The sequence below is a fragment of the Sinocyclocheilus rhinocerous genome, unplaced genomic scaffold, assembly GCF_001515625.1.
Source record: "Sinocyclocheilus rhinocerous isolate Xijiao unplaced genomic scaffold, SAMN03320098_v1.1 scaffold387, whole genome shotgun sequence".
Lineage (NCBI taxonomy): Eukaryota > Metazoa > Chordata > Actinopteri > Cypriniformes > Cyprinidae > Sinocyclocheilus > Sinocyclocheilus rhinocerous.
This window is the reverse complement of record NW_015651557.1, coordinates 1151096-1171996: the sequence shown is the minus strand read 5'-3', so window position 1 is coordinate 1171996 and position 20901 is coordinate 1151096.

Here is a 20901-nt window from a genome sequence, read left to right as displayed (position 1 = left end):
AATGTATGTGAGCTCTGTGGTCAGTCCACACAACAGGAGCTTTGCCTTTCTCCCTTTCTTAAAGGTGCTGTATGCAATTTTTTGAATGTACTAATGCATAATAATACCATAATATGTTTGCAGATATTTAGGAAACATGCTAAGTTCATGTACTTGTTTCTGCGAAAAACAATGCTAAAGCCAGTTGTTCTACTTTGAAATGTGGGTTCTGTGTCGGAATTTTTGTTATGGTCTGTGTGACTCCGCCTATTGTCAATTTACCCAATAGTAATTCAACACCCCAGGTTGCCAGTTGGCAGAAAACACAGCATACTGCAAACATGGAAGTCAGCAAACAAACTGGATCAGAGCTCCCAGATTCCCCACAGAACCCAGAATGGACTGCAGTGCCCATTTTAACCACTAGCTGTCAATACAGAACTTTTAAATTATATTTTAACTAGTGCTGTCAAACAATTAATCGCGATTAATCGCCTCCAAACTAAAAGTTTTTGTTTACATAATATATGTGTGTGTACTGTGTAGGTTTTTATGTATATATAAATACACACACATGCTTATATATATTTTGAAAATATTTACATGTATATTTATATTCATATAATTTATATGATATATAAATATATTTAATATATAAACATAACATATTTTTCTTAAATATATACATGCATGAGTGTATTTATATATAAATAATAAATATACACAGTACATATATTATGTAAACAAAAACTTTTAGTTTGGATGCAATTAATGACGATTAATCATTTGACAGCACTAATTTTAACCCATTTTAACCTGTAATTTCAGAAGGAGGCACTAGCAGTCTCTCTTTATGAAATGAAAAGACCTATTTCAAATCAATATGTTTGGCATTGTTATGTTTAAATCAACACTTTTTTCCATGTAGTTGAATGCTTGAATGAAACATTGACATTGGATGTCATGACAAAATTCCATCCCATGCATTATACAGATGTTACAGAAAGTCATAAATGTGTATTATAATACATAAATATTAGAATTGGATTGCTCTTGTGTTTTGGCAATCGTTAACAGTTGTGTTCTAGGTCCAACTCTTGCAGAAAAAATTATTTGTATAAGTTATACAGTGTCCATGAGATGCAAAGCGTTTGTCCCAGGGGGGCAGTAAAGGAGAGATGGAGCACTAATATTTTTTCTTAGCTTTACTGCACTTAATTTTAATGGATGTGAGAAATGAACTTCCCTTCTCCTACATAATGTATGAGACATGACTGAATCTGGACTGAGATCTACACACCGGAGCCTTACACTAAGATGAATATGCAGTAGTACAGTTGGTGTGTCTGCTGCCAGAAATCTTTAAACCACAGTTGCTTTCTCATTCTATGGATATGAATCTAGCTCTGCTGTTAAATTGCTGTGCAGTGGCATGACAGATCTGTTTTCAGATATGTAGTGATTTGCAAACAACACATGTCAACACAAAAGTCAAACTGTATGCTATTTGTTTTACATTTTACATGGTGCAACTCTCATATGCTGCATATGGAGCTAGAAGCCTGTTAATTCAATTGCAGGAAATGGGATTCCAGTAATTTCTTGAATATATGGGGATATTTATAGTGCTTGGAATTCAGTAGTCTACTGAATGTGTTTTAGGGTGCATTAAACACCAACAATAGCAAAGAGCATTTGCAGTCGCCACATCTGCCCCTTACAACATTAGGAAAATAAGCTTTCTTCTCTAGCGATTTTCTCCTACTTTCTCTCTCTGTCACACACACACACACACACACACACACGCACACACACACATGCACACACACTTTTGCTCTCCATCTTGATTTCCACCTTTTTCTTCACATATCTCTTATTTAGGTCCATTTATTCTTGCCAAATAGTACAGTGGAGAATACAATTTCTATCATTATTTACCCTGTTCTTTCTGCATAAAACACAAAAGGCAAATGTATAATGTCCTGGCCATCATTTTTCATACAATATACATTGAATGGGGGACCAAAGCTTTTAAAGGGACAGTTGACCCAAAAATGAAAATGTGCTGTTAATTAACTCAGATTTAGGCTATTCACTTTTTTTTTTCTTGAGTAGAATAGTAAAGATGATTGTTTTAGCTGAAACCGTGGTCCTTGGTGATTCATAAAATGCAGGTCAGCAGCTGCCCGTTTTTAAGAGTAAAAAAAAAGCATATCAAGGAACACAAAATAAATAGCCGTGGCTCCTGAAGATATTGAGGTCTTATGAAGCAAAATGATCAGTCTGTGCAAGAAACTGACTATTATTGCCTGTAATCCACAGCCTCCGGCAAACGGCGAAACCTGATTATTTTCTGCAAATTGGTTCTTTCAGACAGTTCGTCTCCATGAAATGGTTCAGTTCACTAGTTCATTAACGTAATCACGCAATGACGTAACATATATGCATTTATAATAGTAAAGCACCCAATAATAATGTAAAACATGGTTACTTTACCTACCTGGTCTCATGGCATAACCGTACCTGGGTGCACTTTTTAGCGAGACACGAAATATGTACCAATAAGTACATATCACTGCAGTTTCCAAAAGAAACTAACACTAGAGGCAGTAAAGCTACGACACCTTTTATTCCTTTTCACACAAATTTACAGAGTTTCGATTAATAAAGCGTAATTTTCGCACAATTACTTGAAGAATATCATGTTATGACTTCAAAACAATTTTAATATGCTGGGAGATTTGAAAACTGATGCTTTTGAACGTTAGCATCGCACATATCCAGCTTCATATCTATGGGTTTTCATCGATGGTAGGTTTGTTCGGTAGCTCACGGAGTACGGAGATGTACTTGAGAGGTGAGGAGCTCCGGTTCAAATCCTGTGTAACCACGGTTTGACAAAACAGTTCAAATTTGCATAAAAGGAAGTTCAAATGGCACGGTTGCATCAACAAATAAGTTTTTATATCAGTTTTGCATTTGTTAACACTATCAGGTAGGTTTAGGTTTGGATTTGGTGTAGGGCATATTTCCAACACGATAGTATTAACTTTTAGTGACAGTCCCCGGATATTTGAATTCTGAACCGTCGCAATACGTACCTATATCAACGTAATAAAAATGTGCCGGGGTTCACGTATTGAACCTGTGTTTTAGCGCCACTCAGTGGCCATTTCTCTTTGAAACTGCGGCGAAACGTGCAGTAAGGTACGTAAAAACGGTGTTGCAGGAAAAAGTGCACAGAGGTACGTATTTTTATAAGACCAGGTTGTATTTTACATGTCTAAAACATATAAAGTGAATAATTAATTCGACTTCTTACATAAACAATGCATTACGTCCCTTCATTCAAGTGCTCGGTTCATGCATGCGCATATCAGCGGCTCATCGGTCAACAGCCGGAACTGTTTCCTCATAGGATCACATACGTTGGTATTTTGGCTCATTTCGAATTTTTGCACTGTTTTGGACTGTGGGCATCCGAAATTGAATTTTGAATGAGTAACTTGTAGATTTGTGCTGCTTGAGCCGCAAACTGTTTCAGATGTTTCACTCCGATTTGGGGAACTGGATCAGCTAGTTAATGTAAATAATGTTCCTTTTCTTGCACAGACAGATTGTTTCGCTTCATAAGATTTTCAGGAGCCATGGGTATTAATGTTGTATTCCTTGATATGCTTTTTTTTTTAATTCTCAAAAACAGGCACGGTTTCAGCTCAAAATCTTCTTTACTGCTCTATAGAAAAAAGTCACCTACATCTTGAATGGCCTGAGGGTAAGTTAATTAATCACATTTTCTTTTTTGGGTGAACTATCTCTTTAAGCTTCCAAAAGGATGTAAAATTACAATAGAAACCTATCTTAAAAGTACATATGGCTCAAGTGCTATATTCCAAGATTTCTGAATAGGAACTGTAGTTTAAGTTCTTATTCACTGATAATATTCATCTTGTGACCAGATCTTTGAGTCAATAGCATGTTTACATGGACACTTTTTTTCCGATCAGAATGATATCATTCCAACTGATGAATCCGAACATAGTGTTTACACAACATATGTGCACGTTTATGTCTCAAGCTTCAAATTGGATTTTTTTTTTTGACATGTTTCTGACTGTTTTTACAAACTAACCATCCACCTTTTCTTTGTTTTAAAAAGTAGACTTAATATTTATCAATTCCGGGTCCTAATTACGAGACGACGAGCACACAAAGATTTGTGCAATGATGCTTATTTTAATCAAGCAGTTTTTCACAAACTTAACCTAGAGCTGATCTGCAGAAGAAAATAAGAATTCCAGCTTAAATACTTTATGGACATGTGTATGTGTATGACATATAGGTTTTTGGAAAGAAATGAGGGTAAATAATGACTGACCTTTCATTTAACAGTGACCTATTCTTCTAAAGTTAATGAATGAACTTTCCCTTTTCCCTTTCACTGATCCATAAATCTACATTTATATACGGCTCCTACTTTCTTGCAAAAATAAATGTGTCCTCCTCCTGTAAGGTCTTTTGTTAATGACCGATGATTCATGTGCAGCATTTTCATGGACATGGAGGCTAATACAGGGACTCTGAGGCAATTATAGGACTGTCCTGCCGCGATGGAGGCATGTTGGACAACTGAAAGGAGATTTCCCCTGTTGCTAAAGATGTGGGATTTTATACTTTCTATAAAAATATGTTAAATGGGTGTTAGACTATAAAAAAGAGTAAGAAATTAAAAGTTACTATAGAATTAGATATAGAATACAGATAAAATGTAGTTTTTGACAATAACAAAACAAGTTTTAACGGATATTCCTAATAAGAACAAGCTTGTGCAAATGATATGCAAGTGGGACTATTAGAGGTGTTAAGTGAGTCGCTAAAAGGCTTTTATCAACATTAACAAATTTACAGTGAAAGAATGTTATTGTAATTCACTCTTTGCATCATGTGGTCAGTGTTTTTCTTTTAATTTAGCTAATTCACTGGGTTCCTAATAGCCCAGTGGCCTGTGGAGCTGATCAGAACCATCACAGCAATTCTCCATCTATTCAGCTTTTTAGGTGAGTGTACTGCATGTACTGTATGCAAGTAAACTGGATATACTGTATCCAACTTTTTCAGGAATATGAATATAAAGATTGAGCAGAAAATGTACTGACCTAAGGCCTTTCAAGATGAGTTTGTTTCTTCATAGGAACAGATTTGGAGAAATTTAGCATTTCTGTACATCACTTGCTCTCCAGTGGATCCTCTGCAGTGAATGTGTGCTGTCAGAAAATAGCTGATAAAAACATCACAATAATCCACACGACTCCAGTTCATTTTTGTAATGTAAAAGAAAAAGCATGAGGACAGTCACTAAACTGTTGCATATGGATAAAATGAGTCCTCTGTTAACAAAGATTAATACAATGCTGTAAAATGGCTAATTTTTTTATAAAATGCTGTAAAATTGCTCATTTTTAATGTTAATGAATGCATTGATTCATGTTAACAAATGAGACCTTATTGTAAAGTGTTAATAATAATAATAATAATAAGAAGAAGAAGAAGAAGAATAACAATAATAAGAATTTCTTATTGATTTTGCAGTGCATGACGCGGGCATGTACTTGACATGCTATGTGATTATTCAGTCATATATTTTTAATAATTAAATAAATACAATATAGTGCCATTTTCATATACTGTCAAATGTTTTGATTGTTTTTCTTGGCTTTTTTTTCATATGGATTGCATGGCTAACCTCTGGAATAAAACACAACATTGGACAATATATTTAATGTAAACGACTTTGACCTCTCTTGTTTGTTCTGTCCTTCATTCTGCTGCCTACAGAACAAATGTCCTCCCCTTTTTATACCATTCCTTGGCCTTACTTTCAGAGGGTTTGTTTTGTTTTGCACTGTTAAACAGTTCTTTTCTCTTTGCCTTTCTCTTTTTATTCATCCTCACACATCTTCTTTTTCACACTTTTTTCCCTCCTTTTTTTTCATCATCAGCTCCAGCAAGCTCTGAAGCCTTAATGATATTCTGAGAAAGATGCCCACTGGGCTTTATTTGTTTTTGTTCTTTGCTTTATTTTCCCCGGAACAAAACAACACTGACTGATGCCAAACAGATGAACTTCTGTTGTGCATGTTACTCAGCGTGCATCGTTCATCTCTCCACACCTCAGTTAAAGCAAATATACACGTCTGGATATCTTTTCTGTGTACATCTATATGGGACCCCATCACCACTGGCTCCTTGACCTCCTAAATTCTTTTTGAAAAAATTTAAATCGATTTTAGACTTTCATATACTGTATGAAAAATCGCAGATAATGTGTGTAGACTTGTAAAAGAGTGTTTGTTGCATATCAATTGCTTTACACACTTGGCTTTACTCAAAGATCTTGCTGCATGTACAGTATATGCAAGAGTGCATCTTAAAGGGGTCATATGATGCGATTTCAATTTTTCCTTTCCCTTTGGAGTGTTACAAGCTCTTGGTGCATAAAGAAGATCTGTAAAGTTGCAAACACTAAAGTCTCAAATCCAAAGAGATATTCTTTATAAAAGTTAAGAGTCAACCACGCCTACCTAAAACGGCTCGTTCTAACACGCCCCCACATGTCTACGTCACGATGTGGGAAGATTTGCATAACGCTGCCCAAATGTTCACGCAAAGAAAGAAGGCGTAACTTTTATTCTCGCTGTAGTATTGTTGTTGCCGTGTCGTGAAAAACGCTGTGTTTCATTGTGAAAGCGAAACTATTTTTTTTGGCCTTCCAAAAGAGGACGATATCCACTTCGTCATGCCTGCCTCCGCTCACTCTAGGCCGCTGAGGAAATACATCAACTTAGTGCTGTGGATCACCGGATCGGCTTTCACCGTTTTCACCGCTCCTTCGTCGGATCCGCCGGGACCGCCGGGACCGCCGTTCTCGATCCCGCCACCTCAGCTCACTCTTGCCCGGCTTCAGCTCAGACTAAGCCGGGGCTTTCGCTCACGCTAGGCCGCTGTGGTCCAGCCCGGGGTCATCACATGTGGTTGCCGCAAGCCCGTCGGCCGCTCCTTCGTCGAATCCGCCGGCCGCGCCGTTCTCAAGCCCACCGGCCGCCGCTCACTCAAGCCGCCGGCCTCCGCTCACTCTAGGCCACCGGCCGCCGCTTGTACAGTATGTGGAAAATAATGTTTTTTGAACCTTAAACCACATAAACACATTTCATTACACCAAATACACAAAATAATGTTATTTTTAGCAACATCATATGACCCCTTTAAGAGAGCACAGGGAGCATGTTTACATGCAGATTACTACACTGATAACTAACAAAAAAAAAGTTTGTTGAAGCCCATTTATTGGTTTACATGCCAACCAAAAGCTGGGTTGCCAGGTCTGCAAAACAAAATCAGCCCATCTGCCATTCAAAACTAGACCAAAACTAGCACAATCGTATTTTTCCATAAAGCCATTTATGAAAAGAAAAACATTTTATAAACATAATCGGTTTAAAAAATCAAGGATATGTTTCATGTGAAAACCCTTTATATAATATTGTAATTTCATTGTAACAAAAATCATTCTTGGAATCAGCTTGAGTTGATGTGTCCACCCAGAGTTGTAAACAAAGCAACTGGATCTTTTAGCAAGTATTCATCTGAGAATGTATTAAATGTGGCCATAAAGGGATGCGCATGGTGCACAGCATTCAAATGATGCTTGAATGGTATTAAGAGGGCTCATGTGTGCCAAGAACACATTCTCCACACCATTAAACCATCGGGACCAGCCTGTGCTGTTGACAGACGGGAGGATGGATCCATGGATTCCGGCTGTGTACACCAAATTCTGACCCTACCATCTGTGTTTCACAGCAGAAATCGAGATTACCAAGAAGAGGCAATATTTTTCCAATTTCCAACTCTGCCCAGCAGTCCATTGGATCATGTTCTTGCTGACATGAGTGTCATAGTCTTCCACTGCTGCAGGCCAATCATTTCAAAATGTGACATGCTGTACATTCAAAGATGACCTGCGAATGAGTTGTAAGAAGGCAATAGCATATAAACCTTTTAAAACAGACCTACTATGAAATTTAAGCTGTTAAGTGGTGGTATATGCTTATGCACATGCCACAATTCACAGTGATTTTAACTTGAGTGTTCTTAAAAATCATGTTTAATAACCAAATTGAACTACTACACTACCCACAATTCTGAATGGAGGTAAACCAATCAGAAAAGTCTCTGTTCTCAAGGAAACAGGAATCGACAGTGACCGCCCACTTTAAGAAATCATTGCGAATTACATAATTGTCTTTTTACACCTTTAAATAACTTTATACAGTTATACAGTAGTGTTGTAATTCCTAATTTTGTTCATGTTAGTAATATACATGCTACTAAGCAACTAGTTAATAATGAGATTTGGCCCTTAAAATAATATTTTACCATATAATTGTATTTTTATAATTCCACAATAAAGAACATACTGATTTTTTTTTTTATTCTGTGGAGAAAATGAACTGGAAAAACTACTAAGGACTAAGTCTGCTAAAAAGTGGGCCTTGCCAGACCTGGCAACAGTAACCAATGGGCCACTGAGTTTAGTGAAAGGTCAATTGCATTATGATGCAAATTAGTTGAACTGATTCCTACGGCACACAAGAAGTGCAGGAGCAAGTTATTTTGACTGAAGAAAGTCTTACCTCTGCAGATGCCAGGTTGTCAAATTATCTTTTATTTAATGTGATCAACAAAAGCATCATCAGGCGTGTGTGTTTACATCTTCTCCCACATTTTCCATTTCTCAGGCTTATATATCGTCAACCTCAATCAACACATGCAATGAACAAATAAATATTTTAGTGGCTAACACATTTGATTTCAATTACAACCATCATACCAACTCTTAGTAAGCACTGGCACATCATTTAGAATTACAAAGAAATTTTGCACTAAGCCACTGGCCTGGAGGGTTTTAATTAAAACTATAAATACTCCTACATGACACACTAACAATGCAACATAGCTCTATGCACGAGTTCCCCATTGTAAACCTTTTAAGATTTCACATGGCTCTTCCCTAGACTAATATGATGCTTCGGGCATGAATCAATTGGTTTTTAATTGGCATACAGTGCAAGGCGCATCTCAAGACTTATTATTTATACATCAAAAAACACATGGATGATTACTGGAATACTTTGGTCTAATGTCTGGAACTAGAACAGACCCAAAAGACTCATGATGAAATAATAAAAACATTTTATGTTAAACAGTTGCTTACTGTTACTGTAAGTTCACTGTTGTTCATATGTTTCAGCTATGTTCTTATGTTTGTTATAAGATTAGGAGCAGTATTTTGGAGCAATGAGTTATGTTAGCCAAATAGTCACAAGTTCCTTCATTACCAACATAGTTTAATAATTCATTGTTTCCTGAAAACCATAGTTCCAATGAACATTCTTTTTTGCTCATTGATTTGCGCATTGATTTCTCACACCTGTCCCTTGTTTTACCCCTCATTATTTTGTGCATATCTTGCCCTCGTTCAGTTCAGCTCTTTGTCTTGTCTTGTTTAAACTGTTTTCTTCTGTGGATTTCTTTATTCCTTGGATTATCTTCTTTGTTTTGTGTAATGAAGTTGCATTTGGATTCTGCCTCCTCATCCTCATTTCCCTGATCTGCTGTGAAAGTTAGATTTCATCAATTTGAATGTCAACACAACATGTTCTATCAGCTGTTTTGAATTGTACACATGCATGAATTGAGTAAACAGATTTGACTGATTGTATAGACTGTATGTTAAATATGTTGCTGAATGTGTTTGTTTGATGTGTTAATAAACATGCATCTTTTCATAACTTTTAATTAAGATACAAGGTCTTTTTTTTTTTTTGATAAATCAAAAATGGCCCACTTTACTCAAAAGGCAATTTGTCTGGACTGCATGACCTCAACATGTTTATTGGTAGCCTATATGACCCTGGACCACAAAACCAGTCATAAGGGTCAATATTTTGAAATTGAGATTTATACATAATCTGAAAGCTGAATAAATAAGCTTTCCATTGATGTATGGTTTGTTAGAACAATATTTGGCCGAGATACAACTATTTGAATATCTGGAATCTGAGGGTGCAAAAAAAAATCAAAATATTGAGAGTTTTAGTATATTTACGGTAGGAAATTTACAAAATATCTTAATGGAACATAATCTTTACTTAATAATCTAATGATTTTGGCATAAAAGAAAAATCTATAATTTTGACCCATACAATGTATTTTTGGCTATTGCTACAAATACACCTGTGCTACTTATGACTGGTTTTGTGGTCCAGGGTCACATATACCTTCCTAATAACACATTATATGAACTGAATTCAAATGAAAATATTACAGCTAGACTTTAAAGTTAACAAAGCTAAGAAAGAAAGAAAGAAAGAAAGAAAGAAAGAAAGAAAAAAAACATTTGGGTCTGTAATCTTAATTATAAGTTTATCAAAAAGTGTCCCACTTTACCTGAATCCACCCTATATGTCACACATTTCATTCTATATAGTGTGCATGTGCGTTAATACTAACACATTAACATGATTTGAAAAAAATTAGCAGCTTTCTGTTGTTCAGTTGTGATTAGTTAGTTTATTTCTCCAAAAAAATCATAGTATACATTGGTTAAGCAGCGAGTTGCATCATTATACGAGAAAATAACCTCTGTTTAGGACAAAAACATGGATAAACTCGGAAGGGATTTTATTGCTTGTCGCGCCTGGTTCAGTTATAGTGAACATGGAAATTTGCGTATAGAGCTCATCTTGAAAGCAGCTTGCAAATGAAGCTCATTTTCAACCCACGGGAGTACTGTTCAATGTTCATGGCGCAAAACTTAAATCTTACATTAAATCAGTTCAGCGCGCCATTGTAGTCAGTGTACCAATGTGATTTACACAGATCACCCGCCATCATGTTAAATCTCAAAAAGTGTATTTCCAAATAGTTCACTGTGCTTGACAAAATATCTCATCACAGATGAGCTGCTGTTATATGACGGCTGGAAAAAGGATCTGAAACTAAATGGCTCACACTGAAGACTTTTATGACAGAATTTATATTTCTGACTGCACCATAACACTTTGCATTTCTCGTTCTGCGCCTGTCCTGTTCTGAGGTACTGATGGGAGAAAGAGCGAGTGGAAAATGCACCATCTGATTCTTTAATCAGCGCTGGGAAGCGAGGAGCTAACTGTCTCTGAGGGCCGTATAATACCGTCCATGCTGTCTGCTGTGAACTTTATGCGTACATATGATCAAAGATGGCAGAAATGGAACATAACCAAACAGTTAGTTGCTATAACGAACGCGGTTATTTTTATTTTTCTACGCGGCTAGGCCGTTCGTCCACACGCAAACACAGCACCAGTTCACTGAAACCGAACATTTTTGAAAACGCCTGCCAGGGTGAAGATTTAAAAAAAACTCCGGTTGCAGTGTTATCGTGTAGACAGCTAAACCGGAGTTTTTGGCTTGGGATGTCGGCGCCTGCGCTGTTATCTCCGCCTACTGGAGACTTTTTCAGGCTTCTGATTGGCCAACATGGCTTTACGGTTGAGATTATATCGCCACCTGTTGGTTTGGCATGCTCTTGACAGTGCTTCATAGCATGCGTTTGCGTTTTCATGTGGACGGAGATTTTTTTTAAAACAGAAGAAGGAAAAACTCTGTATATAAGAATACCCGTGACTTTATCACAAACATATTGACTTTATTTTTATCTGTAACACTTTAGTTTAGGGACCAATGCTCACTATTAAGTTGCTTATTAGCATGCATATTACTAGCATATTGGCTGTTTATTAGTACTCATAAAGCACATATTAATGCATTGCATGATCATATTTTAGATCCTTTAGTCCTACCCAATACCTAAACTTAACAACTACCTTACTAACTATTAATAAGCAGCAAATTAGGAATTTATTGAGGCAAAAGTCATAGTTAATCGTGAGAATTGGTCCCCAAATTAAGTGTGACCTCTTTATCATTAGACATCTTACATAATGTTCTTGGCAGTGCTGGGTAGATTACTTATAAACTGTAATATGTTACTGATTGCAAATTATGTGACAAAAACTGTAGTTAGTAACGTAATCCATTACATTACACAGTCTAGGTAATATAATCAGACTACCATTTGATTAGTTTTAGATTACTTTTGACTTAACTCGTTTATCGCATTTCTCTAAATAGGCTAATCTTGTACCATTTGATATAAAAAATACAAAGAGAAAAAATATATTCCATTTGTTGTTATTAACAACATGAAGTACATTAAACATTACATTACGTCAAGGTTTCCAAATCTGTGGTTCGTGAAGGTACTGCAGGGTGTGTGTGAGTTTAATAAGAAGGTAATAATTAATCAAATCATAAAAATGTAAAATGAATCCTTTTGAAATAACAAACTAAAACACCTACTAAAGAGATTAAGTATTTTATTTGTTTACCTGCATGTCATGTGACCGTTAACCAATGTGAGGATGCTATGTTGAAATGCTGAGAAAACACTAATTAAAATTGAAATTAAAAATGCTTATGAATAATGTATTGCTATTGTATGAATAATAGCAAGTTCAGGTATTGGGTATGATTAGGGATGTAGAATATGGTCATGCAGAATATGCGCTTTATGAGTACTAATAAACAGCAAATATGTTAATAATAGGCATGCTAATAAGCAACTAGTTAACAGTGAGAATTGGTCCCTATACTAAAGTGTTACCAAAAAGAAACTGTAATTTTAAAATGTTTTATAATCTAATTATATGTAGTTTACTTAGTTTGGGGAGTCTGATTACAAAATCCAGATTACATGTACTCTGTTACTACCCAGCGTTGTGGAACACAAAAGGAAACGTTTTGAAGAATGTTCATGCTGCTCCTTCTCATTAAAAATGCATCCAAGTAGTCCACATGCTTTCTTTGCATATTAAAGGGGTCATATGATGCGATTTCAATTTTTCCTTTCTCTTTGAAGTGTTACAAGCTGTTCGTGAATAGATAAGATCCCTAAAGTTGCCAGGGCAAAAGAGGAAGATGCTAAAGAGCCTGTAAGAACCCGTGCTGAACAGCCACTGTACAGTGTTTTAACCATTTTGATAAATCCCTGTCCAGCCCCTACATGATCGAGAACTGCCCAAAGAAAACTCCACTCAATCCTATCAAAGGCCTTCTCCGCGTCCAATGAAATGACCGCGGAGGAGGCCGGATAGGAACTGGACCTATGAATAATATGTAGAAGTCGCCTAATGTTATCAGAGGCAAATCGATCTTTGAGAAAACCGGACTGGTCATAGTTTATGACTTTGTCTATGCATTTATTCAGTCTATGGGCTAACGTTTTAGCGAAAAGTTTAGCATCTGTAGTTATTAAACTAATAGGCCGATAACTGGCACATTCTAAGGGATCTTTGCCCTTCTTGAGTAAAAGGGTTATGAGAGCTGTGTTTTGATCCCTGTGAAGGGTTCCATTTTCGATCGCGAAATTAAAAGAGTTGAGAATAAGTGACGAAACTATATCCCAGATAGCGGAAATTAATTCAGGGGGAATTCCGTCACTACCCGGAGCTTTGTTCTTTGGCATGGTGTCTAGAGCCAGCTTCAGTTCGTCTAGAGACAGTGGGCCATTTAGCATCTCTAAGTGATGTTCATCAAATTTGGGGAGGGGAAACTGCTGAAGAAAAGATACATTTTGATGATGACTAGAGGAAGAATTAGAAGTATATAGTTGTTCATAATAAAATTTAAAGATCTGATTTATATCTTTTGTTTGAGTATGTAAGATGCCATCCTTCTTTATAGCATATATATTTGCTCTAGATTCCATCTGCTTAATCCGTAGTGCTAGCAATTTACTTGGTCTCTCCCCATTAAAGTAGTAAGACTGTTTTGTACGGTGCATAATAAATTGAGCTCTGTGTAAGAGCAGCTCTTTTAACTCTGATTTAAGTGCTCTTAATTCTTTTGCTTTTTGTTGACAGTAAGTATTTTTAAGAAACTGTTCCACCACCTGGATTTGTCTCTCTAGCTCAATTCTACGGCTATTCCTAGACCTCTGTTTTTTGAACATTAAAGCATGTCAACATATTCTGTTACACCAAATACACAAAATAATGTTCTTTTTAGCAATGTCATATGACTCCTTTAAAACAGATCATATGAGATAATAATGACAGCTGAATTGGCTAATGAGTTATTTCAGTCAGTTAAATGGAAGATTTGATGTAGCCTAACTCACCTCTGGCTGCATATCCGTTTTGGTTCTACCAATCATCTGATCCCAATCATCTGATTTGATTCTACCAATCATCTGATCCCATCTCCAGCTGAAGCACGCTCATCCATTACGCTGAAAAATAGATGAATGTTGCTTCCTTATCTGTGTAATCCTGACAGAAGCACAGCCCCTCCCTGTGACATGAAGTCAGAGACGGCTCACTCTAAAGGGAGATCTATGGCAGATTGCTTTGCTCTCTCCAGCTAAACGCTGTCCTCAGAAATCCTGCCTGCCTGGGAAAACAGGCACCAGCAACATCACAAGACTCTTGATAAGGCTGTGTGGGGTCTCTCAATTTTGCCATGCTTTCCAGATTGATTTTTATTTCTTAGCAATGCTAAGGGATGAACATGTTGTTAATGTATGAGAGACAATGGAGTAGTATGAAAATATATTTATTAAATATTTATGCTCTTGCTAGCATTAACTGTATAAATAAATTAGGAGACAACTTGAAAATTAGTTTCTCTGGATTTGCTGGATTTACTAGGTATGGAGTTGAGTAAGATGTTAATATTTGTTTTATTCTATAAAGGTCTGATAATATTATTTCCAAATTTAAAATAAAAATAAATGGACTTTTGTGTGTGTGTGTAGAAAATTACAATTGGTTAAAATTATAAATGTTTTCATTTGTTGTGATTAAAAGGGGGTTATTATCATCATCATCATCATTATTATTATTTTAGTTATTTATTTAGTTCTTCTGAAGTAAACTAAACAAAAGTTATGTTTTACTCAAACACATAACTATAAATGTTACATTAAAAAGACATATATGAATAAAGTACTGAGTAATCCAAATAGCATTTTAATATGTAGAATTATTTTTATATGTACTTATTTTCTGGAACAGTTTAAACGGTATTATTATATTATATTATATTATATTATTAAAAATACATTATATAAGCTTCTAAACTTCCATCCTAAGGTAATGCGTAATGGTTGATTTATGATTCATGTGAATTCATTCAAAATATTTTATGTTGTCCGTGAGATAGGGTTGATAAAATAATTATTTGTATGAATCTCCCAATATGTTCTATGAAACTCGTTCAGAAACACCCAGAAGCTGGCCAGACAACATACAGTGGGTACGGAAAGTATTCAGACCCCCTTAAATTTTTCACTCTTTGTTATATTGCAGCCATTTGCTAAAATCATTTAAGAAAATCTAAATAATTTTTTAGGTTTACCAGAATGAATCTGGGTGAAGCAAGAATATTTCAACACTAGTTTTCTATGTACTTGCTCAATAATGGAATTTTGAAAAATTAAAAAACGCAAAAAAAATCAAAAAAAAAAAAAAAAAGGAGGAGGCCAAATATGGATGTTTATTTGTGCAGAAAGTGCCTAAAGCCTTCAAAATATGCCTGGACTCCAAATTTTTCCCTTCAGATGTTTTAATTGTAATGCTTTGCTATAACTTTTCAGAAGATATTTATTCCAAGCTGTAAATCATTCAGTCAATATCTCAATACCACAGGCAAAACGGTTTGTTTCTATAGAACTTTATTTTATGTACTCGTACATAAATCCTCTATGCTTGTATCTAAAGACATCTCAGATGATGCTCTCTTTTATACATAACAATATACAGTACATCAGTGGCAAACGTTAGCAGACTCAACCCACACTTTGTGCTTTACCTTTTTTCCCTGTATTTTTGGTATGTTTTAACATCACGAACAGACAAACATTTGCAATATTTCATACACTGGCATGCGCACAATGATCTGGACCTTTTTGAAGTCAAAACAACACCAAACAACATCCTTTTTGTGGTGTGTTCTGCAACTTTTAAAATTAGCATTTTAATGCATTCATTTATTGGTTTTATTCTCACACATATGGTTTTGTCAGTCTTATGCAGTTTTTTCTTTCTTTTTTTTTTTAAAGAAAGCATAAAAGGGCTCAAACAATAGGGGGTGTAGCTGTTGATACGCCAGGCAAAATCTTAAACAGGCCTGCCTGGCGGGAGAGCGGGCCACGAGTATGTGAACATCTGAAAGGAGCGGAAACAGATGCAGTGTCTCACAAAATATGTGCCAAACATTTCTTCTTGCTGGCCTATTTCAAAAAGTTGCTCGGTATCATCAGATTTTCTTTCTTTTCTAACTCAGCAACCTGCTTTCAGGCTTCATTTGACTAGTATGTTAACAATATACTAGTACAGTTACATTTCCTGTTCCTGAAGTTTCATGAACATATAAAACCAGTGAGCTGAAAGCCAACAGAGCTTGCGTTTTGATGCACATTTTTCATTGCATATAATGACACACATATCTATAACATTCAAAATCCTAAACATCTCTTTCATTCCTCCATGTGCTTGTGAAAATACAGAGTAAACTTCAGAACACACCATGTTGATTCATTAAATAAGAGATTTTACATACACCATACATTCTTTAATGGGTACAACAACTCAATCTCATATGAAAACTTAACTATTTTATGAGGTGGCGAATTCATATGAATTTGTACGATGTTAGACATATGGTTTTTAGAAAAAAAAGCATGAGATCCACCTCTATTCCTACCCGTAAACATAACCATCACTGGGTCGTAAGCAGATTGAGACTTCATATGAATTCGCCACCAATTCGCCAAAATGCGAAATAGTTACGAATTGCGCTGAGACTGTGTTGGGTACAATGATAAATTATCCTTCATCGTGTTTGAATTTAAGAGTATTTACAGTGTAGTTTTAATGCATATTCTCATTATAATATAGGTAACTTTTACAATATAAAAAAAAGTGAAAAACGGAATAATAAACAAGTGTTTTACGTTTCTGCTTGTTGCAGTGCCAATAATTCACTTACTATGCAATTGATTTAAGCACAACACATGTTTTTCATTTATGTCTAAGGCCTTTATCAGAATATTATGAAATATGTAAAAAACAAACAAACAAAGGGTTTCACTACATTTTGAACATCCGTGGCATTTTTGTCACTTGATATTTGCACCCTTAACCTTTAGCTAATTTCTGATCCTGGCTGTGCTGAAGCTTATAATTTGTTGTCAGTTTATTAGTGGAAATATTTTAGTTATCTGAAATTACTGGTAGGTATGAAACTGAATTTGTGCACCGCTATGAGTTTATAAATTATAAATAAACATGTCAAACACAATAGCGTAACACTGATCTCAAGCTACAGCTTGCTGCGGACTGAGCTTTTCCTTTAAAATAGAAAGGAGACTATCCCATCCAATCTGAGAAAGACAGGATAATTTAAGAGAAAGAAAAAGAAAAAAAAGATTTTCTCATTGTTTTCTGACAGTTACAAGGAATATTGCAGAATATTGAAAAATGTGCCAATGTGAAACTGCTGAGAGCCAAACCTTTGAGAGATGTGAGATGAAACCTGTGTTATGGGCATGGAATTTCAAATGAACATTAGCTGCTGCATCCCATAGTCTAACTCTGAGGCCTGTTTCACACCGCATGCACAAGTGTGTAAGCAAAGCAGCAGCAGGAAAGCGTGGGTTACCAAATTGAACATTTCCTCTAATAATGGCCATAAATTATACAATGGTAATCAAGAGTGCGCAATAAGAGTGGTGCAGATGTGATGTCAGAACCCAGAAGACTAATTTGCCACTGGTTCCTTCAAGACTTTCTTATGGGGTTTTATAATTGTCTTTAGTAAACATTTAATTTATGTGGTAAACATAACTTTACTTTTGACATTTTGTTACTTTGACATTTTGTTCTCCAATGTAAACTGCACACACCCATACTGAAAACACAAATTTTGAAGCAGTTATGTTTTAGTTTTTTTCTCAAAGAAAACAGTGGTGAATTAGTCTTCCAGGTTCTGATGTCACACCTGCACCACTCCATTAAGAACTTTTACAAACCTAATCATCGTGAAATCTGATTTACTTGAGGAGGGGGACCATATTTATATCTCTAAACCCCAAAGTGTAACAAATAACAGTATGAATTCAGTCAGATTTACTTAATAGAAACGACCATTTTTGTGTCTGTTATTACGTGACAAAAAAGAAAGAAAAACAGGCGAGTAGTTAATTCCATATTTTAAGTAGCTTTATAAAAGCATATATGTGACCCTGGACCGCAAAACCAGTCATAAGGGTCAATTTTTCGAAATTGAGATTTATACATCATCTGAAAGCTGAATAAATAAGCTTTCCTTTGATGTATGGTTTGTTAGGATAGGATAATATTTGGCTGAAAATCTGGAATCTGAGGCTGCAAAAAAATCACAATACTGAGAAAATCGGCTTTAAAGTTGTTCAAATGAAGTTCTTAGCAATGCATATTACTAATCAAAAATTAAGTTTTAATATATTTACCATAGGAAATTTACTAAATATCTTCATGGAACATGCTCTTTAGTTAATATCCTAATGATTTTTGGCATAAAAGAAAAATCAATAATTTTGACCCATACAATGTATTTTTGGCTATTGCTACAAATAAAAGTGACTTAAGACTGGCTTTGTGGTCCAGGGTTACATATTACATAAGCTTGTGATGGCAAATATAATTACAGGGCATTTTTACTGAATTTTTTGGCCACTGTGAATGCTGTTACATTTTAGATTTGTGAGGATTTTGCAGTGTTTTTGGGGTGTGAAAGAGGCCTGGGATCTCATGACAAGTAATTCGTCTGCCTACAATGAAAGTGCAGATGCTACACGCAGCACAATAACAGTCATACTGATGTTTAACATAAACCACTGCCAGTGTGAATGCGTCTTTCAATGAAAGTTAGTTGGAATTTTACTTTATATATCATAATGCCATTAATTCCATCGCTGGCTTTTTTGTCTAATCAAATGATAATGTATTGATCTCTCTTTCGGGCTACTATAAAAGTGGCTTTTACCACCCAAATCCTTGCTATATATCTCCAAAATAGTGTATGCATAGATGTAGGCCTATATAAAATAAAGATGAAATGGCCAATTATAGAAGCTAGAGTGTCAATGTGTGGTGCCTGCACAGCACAGCTTGAATGCCACCTGAATCTCCAGGTACTTCCTAAAGCAGCGGTGAGTTTGTGCTTTAGGTGAGTGTGCTCATGTGTGACATACAACAGCTCAACTTTAATTCCACAATTGGGTCTTTTCCCATTCAGTTACTGTAGCTTCATCTGGTATTTTATTATATAATTCATATGTATATATATAATTCATATGGATTCCAAACACTTTTATTATGATTTAGCTGTCGTGAGTCATCTAAGAGTAATCTCTTACAGATTGCAAGTGCAATTTATATAAAATACGTTTTAATGTTATTTACAAGTGATTTGCAATGTTATTATTTTACAATATGGACAGTCCACCAACGTTTACCGTCCAACCTGACAGAACTGGAGAGGATTTGCAAGGAGGAATGGCAGAGGATCCCCAATTCCAGGTGTGAAAAACTTGTTGCATCTTTTCCAAAAAGACTCATGGCTGTATTAGATCAAATGGGTGCTTCTACTAAATACTGAGCATTTTTCAGTTTTTCTTTTTTAATAAATCTGCAAAGATGTCAACAATTCTGTGTTTTTCTGTCAATATGGGGTGCTGTGTGTACATTAATGAGGAAAAAAAATTAACTTAAATGATTTTAGCAAATGGCTGCAATATAACAAAGAGTGAAAAATTTAAGGGGGTCTGAATACTTTCCGTACCCACTGTATATATAATTTTATATAGATTTTTTTTCATGTTAACAGTAGACGTTGCAGTACACAGAATGCAATACAAATCAAAAGGTCCACATCTTATACATAAAATCTGTGAAGATGTGATGTACTGTATAAACATATGTGCCTCTCTTTGAACATCTAGTCACATTTTTGTAGTTAATTGTGTAAAAGCACAATTAGCATCATTTTTTTAAAAACGCCTCGGGCTCGGTTCTTTGGTTTGACGCGCCGCATTAAAAACTGGCCGACAGTTACTGTAGCTTCATCTGGTATTTTATTATATAATTCATATGTATATATATAATTCATATGGATTCCAAACACTTTTATTATGATTTAGCTGTCGTGAGTCATCTAAGAGTAATCTCTTACAGATTGCAAGTGCAATTTATATAAAATACGTTTTAATGTTATTTACAAGTGATTTGCAATGTTATTATTTTACAATATGGACAGTGTTTGGGGAAAAAAAGTAGGAAACCTGTGCAATAAAATAATGACTTTACTGTATCCTTTTATGCACACAGATAATAAATAATCTATTTTATTATAGATGATATTCTCTCTGCCCTTTCATTTTTATTTTTGTGGTAAGTAGCTTCATGATAGGGGAATGAGAGGCTGGAGGCTACATTTTGATTAGCACTCAATGAATTTTAATTTATATTCCAATTCAAAGGGCTACTTTGAGAAAAGACAGTTTGCAAGACCATATCCGTCATTTACCCCTCAAACCATTCTGAATCGAATTCATCACAAGCGTGCATCTGGAGTCTTTCACACTTCACAGAGTGTAGTGAAATTTAAGACATCTTTTATTTATGGTAATACATTTGGGTTATTATCGGAAACCTGAAAATAAATGTAATGTTGTAATTATTTTTAATAATAATAATATATATATATATATATATA